The following is an 8,628-nucleotide window of genomic DNA, read 5'->3' on the forward strand; positions in this document are numbered from 1 at the left end:
CATATTTTCAACTTTTAGTCAACCCTATAGTTTTCGCATTGTCACTTTAGCGCAACTTTAAAGACAGAGGCAGAGGTCGGAAGCCCATAGAGGCAATGAATATATGAATATTTGAATATGTACAGAGAATCAAGGCAATGAATATGTGAGCCAACCAATATTTGAGGAGTGACACGTTGCAGCCTGAGGAAGCCGTGATATCAGAGTTATCCCTGGGACGCAAATTCTTGCAACTGGCGGGATGGCATCATCCTTTAAAACAGGGTGGGTCCCCGTTGCCACGGTGACACCCCCCCCCCCCCCCCACACTCTATTGTTTCTGTGATGAGTGCAGCGTCCCTGTTGCACCTGGTAAACCCGTCTTCAATAAAGCCGTTGTGCTTTGAGGACATGCAGAGCTCACTAACTTCACACAGGTCTTTTGTTTATCCAATGAGCTCTGTAACACGACGTCATTCTGCCAGATGATATACTGATAACGATACAGATAGGAATTCTGATCCCAGTTTATTTCTCCCTGAGGAAATTGTTTTCTTTTATGAGCCAAAAGTCTCATAAAAGACTTAGCTATGAGCCAAAAGTCTCATAAAAGAAATATAACAAAAGAAAGAAAAGCAGCAGCAGCATAGGCCATCAAAATAGTATAAAGTATGATAAGCACAAGAGCTGAAAAACTGTCCCGTTCAGCCTTTGTTCTTGCACTGCAGTTATCAAATGGTTAGGGGTAAGCCACTATCATTGTGGTATCATTATATGTCAGCGGTATGTGGGCATGAAGGGTTGAATCGATGGCTTTATTGTTTAATGAGCCACCATCATTGTATCAGCTATCAAAGGATTAGTTCACCTTCACCCTCACCCTCACAAGTCCTGTAAAGTGTCTGGACAGGAGCACACTGGGATCATCTGTATTCGTGAATCGGGTTCTGCAGGAGGGGTGTTACTGCTCTGACAGCTATGTTGAGATGAGGACAGTTGGGGGAGTGAACTGGCGATGGGCGTGCATCCGTCAAACTGATTCAGATAATCTCAGGGGTGGACAAGAGTGTAAACTGAAACAGACCCCCCCTTAGCAGACACAGACACTCAATGATCTATAGCAGACCTCTGCTAGATAGGGACATGGAAGAAATGACATGGAAGGAATGACAGAGAGCAGAGCCTGTGTGGAAGCCATTATTACCATGGTGAGCATCAAAGAGTATAAGGTATGCTAAAGGTTTTTCATAAAAATAATTATTTGGATGGAACTCAAGCAGCTGTTGAGTATTCAAAAAAAAAATATTGGATTTAGAACCGTGACGTAAAAAGAAGGTTATTGAAACCACATTTGAAACCCGGATCAACACACAGCTGCTGTTTTCGGCAGAATTGATTTATATTTGTTATATATTGTGTGTTGAAAGTCAGGATTTGCTGTTTACAGTGGATATCTGCAGGCCTCCTAGTGACACAAACGCATACCTTGTGTTTTGTTCACATGGAGGAAGCAGACCAGACAATGTGTGCCAGTAGAAAAGCTCCTTTATACTGTATGGGTTCAGGCCAGACTGTCTGCCCAACATCTGGCAGAGCAGAGGGACTCAAGACAGAACTGCCCACCAAAACACTGCACTGTCTGATGTTGTTGACCTACCATAGCCTTCTAGCTCCATGCTATGGGGTGTCCACCCCCAATCAGATAAAATGCGGGTGGTTGGATTTTTCCACATTTACGCACCAATTTTCAATATCCAACTAAAGTTCCACCGCGTGTCACTGTCATGGCAAAGCTAGAAGATTAAATTCAATGTTAATATCCTTATTTCCATGCACACAAAATAATAGTTATAGGGCTGGATATAGAGATGGAGAATCAGGCAGGAGTCCAACACTGACTTCCTAGACCTGTCATCTGTTATTAATCAGTGTTTTCCTGTGGGTATCTATGAGCTTTTATGGTGTAGGTGCTAACTCTATTACCCTTGCCGTGTGTGTGTGTGTGTGTGTGTGTGTGTGTGTGTGTGTGTGTGTGTGTGTGTGTGTGTGTGTGGTGTGTGTGTGTGTTGTGTGTGTGTGTGTGTGTGTGTGTGTGTGTGTGTGTGTGTGTGTGTGTGTGTGCGTGCTCCGTGGCTGTTTACATCTGAACGAGCAGATCTCCATGCTGCCCTGAGTGCATTAGTGCAGACAATGTATATTTTCATCATTCTGTATTTGTTTCTCTCCCATTCGATGAATGTTTCGGTTCCAGTGAGACCGCGTTGGACACTCTGTTCTGCTCGACGTCGTTCACAATGCCGTGGGACCGCTGGCCCCTGACACACACACACACAAACACACACGTCATCACACAGACAGACACTCACATGTGTCACAGGCAGACACACACACACAGGTCATACGTCACATAGAAGAGTCAGAGACACACATGTCACATTCAGACAGACACACACACCACAGTGACAGACAGAAACGCGTCACAAAGATACACACAAACACATACACACAAACGCACACACACTTTGCTTGCTCTATGAGACCCAACTGCATATGCAACTCTGCAGTAACACAGACACACACACGTCACTCAAACACACACACACACACACACACAGGGTCAACCTCACACACTGAACAACTTGCATGCCCTATGAGACCCAGCTGCATTTGCAGCTGTGCAGACACACACCCATACACACGCCACTAATACACAAACACACACATACACACACACAATCGTCACACACACACACACACACACAAACACAAATCACAGACAGACACACACACACACACACAACACACACCACACCACACACACACAACACACACACACACACACACACACACACACACACAAATACACTAAATACATAAATACTCTACTGCCTGTTTTTCAGTTTTATTCAGCTTTTTTCTAGAATGGAAACACTCGAGGGTCTAAATATAGACTCACGTAAGCTAAGAATGGCAAGCGATGCCAGCCGACATCACTCACACCCGGCCAAGTTTAGCTTCCCTCATGTTTCATTTATGGTGGAAAAAATGATATTATGCGCATATGCGGGAATGTGCACTTTCCTTATATACCACACAAAGCCCCCTGGGACGACCGAACCTCGCCGCGCATCCCTTTCCCACTTAGGATGTTCTCCGCATTACTTCCTTCATAGCGTGCACATGTAATCAACCGCTCAGCAGTGCACGCCCCCTGCCCTCCGCCACACACCGCTCCGAAGCGGGGGCGAGCCGCCGCCCGATGGATGCCACTGCGGCATCTAAAGAGTGACTAGCCTGCAGGACAAGACGGCCGAGTTTCCCGCTCGTTTACAGCCGCGGTCGCAGGAGCGGCCTGGCGTCTAGTAGAGTAATAATAGACGACCTGGAGGCCCGGCGCGTACGTAGCCTTTGATCCCGGGCGGGCGGTCACCCTTTATGTTGACTCCATCGCTGTGCGCGCCTCTCGCTGCCCTCCCCTGCACGCGCCGATGAGCAGAGCGAGGAGGTGGAGGAGGAGGAGGAACAGGAGGAACAGGAGGTGGAGGAGGAGGGGGAGGAGGGGTAGGAGGATGAGGGGAGAGGAGATTGAATAGGAGGTGGAGGCGAGAGGCAGGAGGTGGAGGGAGAGGAGGAGGGGGAGGAGGAGGAGGAGGAGGAGGGGAGGCAGAGGAGGGGAAGCAGATGAAGAGGATGAGGAGGGGTAGGAGGAAGGGTGCAGGAGGATGGGCTGGAGGAGGAGGAAGGAGGAGGAGGCCGGGGGGAGCGTGGTGTCACCCTTCCTCTTGAATGAGCGTCTGCCTTATTAGCGGCACTGAGCAGCGATGGTGCAGAGTGATTATAGGGGTAGAGTCAGTCATTCATGCTAACGCTCCGGCGGCGCACAGCTAAGCTAAAGGTTGATTGGCTACCCTGGGCCTGAGATGCTGCGGGGGAGTGGGGGGGGGGGGGGGGGTCGTCAACACCCATCTTCCTCCTCAGTGGCAGTGTGAAGAGCTCCTGACCTCAGTGCAGAGACAGGGAGGAAGAGGAGCGAAATGTGAGGAGAAATCGAGCGGTTAAAGGTCATACATAAATCATATTGCGAATGTCTTTGTTTTTTTTTTAGTTTGCCAGTGACTTCATTTATTCATGCGTCCTTCGGTTCGCTCTACGGATGTATTCATGAAGTTCAGTCGACAGATCCGTAATAGGATTACGAATGTGATGGCATTATTCTGTCAGACTGGGACTTGGCCTGTCAGACAAAAATGTGTGGAATCAGTGGGGGGAGGGAGGGAGGGAGGGAGGGGGAGGGGGGGAAGCCCCCTGATTCCACACATAAGGGACACACACATGAACTAGAAGTTTTCCATAACATAAACCTGCCTCTGTTTTGCAGGGGTGGGAGGATGGGGGGGGGGGGGGGGGCGTAGGTGATCTATAGGGGTCTCTATAGGCTCTACTGCCGCGGCGGTGGTTTATTTCTGGAGTGTGAAAGCGGTCTCCGACGTCGGTGGGTGAAGAGAGAGCGAGAGGGGGGTGAGAGATTCCCGGTGCAAGGTGTGATATGGAGGTGGAGCGTGGAGATCCTCGTGTCGTCGGTTCCTCAGTGCTCTGCGGTGCGGGGACGGCCCGCCGTGTCACCGCGGGACAGCTCGGAGCCGAAGGAGGCCTTAGTTTCTCTGTCCGTCAGCTGCTGGCGTCGTCGTGACATTGTCTAAAATAATGAATTGAATAGATTAAAGCGGTTGCTTCTACATACTTGTCATTGATGAATTAAATGACGTCGCAATTGTTTTTTTGGGGTCAGGTAACTCGGTAGGTCCTACTACAAAATAAAAACGTATCCCATCACACTCTGTCCAAAGATGTTAAAGCATGATTTGTGTGCCATTTGAATATCATGAGTGGGAGCATCTAGGAATACAATACAATACTTCAAAGAGATGGGAATTAATCCAAGGAATATAGCAGAGAAACCTGTTAAATGACCCTAACACAACCTTATATTATTTTTGTTTGTGTCTGTATTTGCAGAGAAATAGCTCATGAAATAAGTGACGACAGTGCCAGGCCACGCAGCAAAGCGGCGGTCGTTACCTCTCAAAATAAGACGTGAGCAGGAGCGGCTTGTTTTGCTCTCGTTTCCAACTCATCACCTTTCGGAAGCGCCTCCACTGCCAGTGATCTAAATCTACTGCAATGTGTTTTACAAGGTTGGCTCCTTGGAGAAAATAAGTGGCAAAGTGCACATGGAAATTCCATGGCTGGCTCGAATGGCTCCCTTTTTTCCTGTCTACACCCCTGGTCGTTTCCTGTCCGCCGCGTTACGTGTTAGGTGTGTTGACTCGGAGCGATCGGGGTATGTAACCCTACTATACCAGACTAAATACTGCTCCAACTGTGGGAAAGGAGTAGGGGGGGGCCTCCGCTTTGAAAGCCTTCCAAAAAAAAAGACTGCCATTATTTCGCCGTTAACGCTCTCTCTCTATCTCGGGGGCCCAATAATTCCCCCCCCCCCCCCCTTTTCTTTCTTTCAATCCCGGCTTCAGTCAGAGAAGAAAAACAGTCGTTGGCGGGTTTTGTGTGAACCGTGTCTCTAATGACAGACCACACACGGCCTCGCGCTCTGGTCCTCCTCCTCCATTACTACCGTAAAGTATACACCTATGGGCTTTGTGCTTTCACGTCCAACCTTTCATAGGCAGGTCCATTCGTCTGAGGTCCAAAGGCTTTTCTGTCAGCGAATTCACTCACACACCTTCCCCCTCTCCCTCCCCTTTCTAAAGAACCTCTCTCACTAAGGTACTTGGGATTCCCTCACTTCCTGTCAAGGTGAATCCTGTGTTTCTCCCACTGGCCTCCACCTGCGTGACACGATGTCTGTGCCGTGTCAATGCATGTGCAGGCCTCGCTGGGCAGGGTGGGGTGAGAGGGTGGGACGGTGGATTACTTTACAAACTAAAACCCCTCTCCAAAGCTCGCTTGACTGCCTGTGAACAATATGGTGTATTCACCGGGCCGAACTCAAGAACGCTCCCCGGCGCTTGGATGAGAAGCCGCCCTTTGTCAGAGTATCCACAGGAAGAGGAGAAAGTACAGGGAGTCTACGGCAGACAGGGAAGTGATAGATAGTGGGGCCACTGTTTTGAAAGAGTATATACATTACTGTCTACCTTTCAGCCCACCTGGTTCAAGAGCTTTGCGTAGTCGTGGTTACACTTTGATGGTCTTTTCCGGGTGACAATTGGTTGCTAGTGACTAGTAATATCAATGGACATTTTTGACGATGATTAGTTTACTATCGTCCGTATTTTTTAAGAATAAAATTAAACATGGGTATATATCTTTAAATTGCACACATTCCAAAGTCTACCTGTAGGTTTCAGAGCAAGATGCCTCACCCCTATACCCGTTCTTGAATCACATGTCTCTTAAAAATATTCACTGCAAGTCACTTTGAATAAAAGTATACTAAATACTGCATGAAATCGTTTCCTCTGGACAGAACATCAACTAAGCTATACCATGACGGCATTAGCATTGAATTAATGAATATATTTGTAGCCTAGGGCTTCCCTTTGAGCCTATTTCCGAAATCACCCGAATTGTCAAATGACCAAAAGTTTTCTAGCTGAAATGATTAATGTTTTTTGTAATGCAAGTAAATTATTAGGCCTATAGTTATGCAAAACATTTGCCATAGACCCTTTCATTACCATAATACATATGCATACATTCACACATCTTGGTTCAATACATCCACCCTAGCTTGAACGCATTTAATATTATGCTAATGGTAAATGTAGCATTTTACAAAATGGCAAGGACAACACAAATTATACTTTGTGACACAGCAGTGAATTGATTAAATAAGTTTATTTGATCATTTACATACACATGTACATTTCATATCCACCCCCGATGGAGTATCACAGTTAAGATCTAGGATAATAATATGCTTTGATTTCATCTTTTTCCCAATTTTTTTCATAGTTTTTTTTTCTTCAACTTGTGTATAACTTGTTCTAAAAATAAAAAATAACCTCTGTTTTCTGCTCAACATCAGAAATAGGTCTCTTTATACATGGTTCTTGTATGACAAGAAATCTTCCCAACACCATCGCTGGGGGTAGTGTCTCACACAACATATCCACTACAACAACACCGCTACGTGTTCCTACGGGAGATCAATTTGGCAAGGCGGAACTCAGCTTATGACAGGGCCAATCAGGGCCAAGCACTGTGTGTCTGCACTCTACGGTGAGCGTGAAGTGTCCGACCCTCCTCTTCAGAGGCTCGTGAAGCGGGTCGCTATGTCTAATGGTTGAACGAAAAATATATCCCTGAATGATAAATGTGCAAAAGAAAATAAACGTTTTTTTGATCACTAGCTTCACACAACAGACGTCTGGTAACTTGTGTTGTTTGTAAAATGTATAAATGCTTGTGTGTGTGAATGTGTGTTTATTGCCACTTTGAGAGTAGTTCAATGTGCGTGTGTTTGTGTTTGTTTGTGTGTGTGTGTGTTTGTTTGTTCGCCTTCATGCATGCATGCGTTTGTGTGTGTGTGTGTGTGTGTGTGTGTGCGTCCTATATGTGCAAGAAGTCCAAATCACAATCACAGTAAACGCACTGTGAACTTGAGTAATGAAAAAAAGGTATTATGTTGTTTCCTTGTGTAATACGATGAACATACAGGCGTTTGTAAATCCAAGAAAAACTAACAACAAAGTGTGGTATACTTCAAACTTAAAAAATTCCCTTTACAGATTTCTCTTCATTAAGGTGACAAACAAAATAAATACGTTGCATCCAAGCCATCATTTACAATATATTAAAGTTGCTGCATTATATTTATATATTTATATATATACTTATACACCTCTATAGACTGTAGTCATTTAAAAAAAATTATAATAATTTGGTTAAAAGAATGAAAGAAAGAAACAGTGAGCTAATGGAAGATGTGAAGCTTAATGCATTAAGTTGATGTGTGTGCATCACATTCAGAGACGTATGGACGCCCCACACACAAACACGCACACACGTGCACGCACACGCACACACACACACACACACACACACACACACACACACACACACACACACACAAACAAACACAAAGAGTGAGTCACTCGGGCCGATGCTACGAGTGCACAGTCTCCCTGACTCCAGCTAAAGTTATTCTCCATCATAGAGCTGCTCTTTGTTTCCCTTCATGAAGGTCCTCCTAATACGACACCTCATTGAGCTTTCTCCTCTTGATGTAAACACAAACCAGCCTCCTTCTCCGACACATACACAGCCACACACAAGCGTGCGCAGTAGTTCTTGGCGGCAGACATCGATGCGTTTGCATAAACCATACATATCAAACGCGGGGAGTCCATGCATAGGGTGAAGAAATATACAAAATGGCGTATGTTCTTTGCGATTGTGCAGATAAATCAAAAAAAGCTAATAAGTATTTGATTCCTTACAAATACCAACACCAAAAGGTTTTTCTTTATAACATCAGACACTTTGAGCCTCTGAGGGGACGGTCTGTCAAGCATTCTCCACACACGCATGTTGTCATGGTGATCATGTTTCACGCAGACGTTCCCTTTATCGGTTAACGTCTATTCTAACCCGCAGCCAACGAATCTCCAGATTAGGATCTTCTGG

The sequence above is a fragment of the Gadus chalcogrammus genome, chromosome 7 (genome assembly GCF_026213295.1).
Source record: "Gadus chalcogrammus isolate NIFS_2021 chromosome 7, NIFS_Gcha_1.0, whole genome shotgun sequence".
Lineage (NCBI taxonomy): Eukaryota > Metazoa > Chordata > Actinopteri > Gadiformes > Gadidae > Gadus > Gadus chalcogrammus.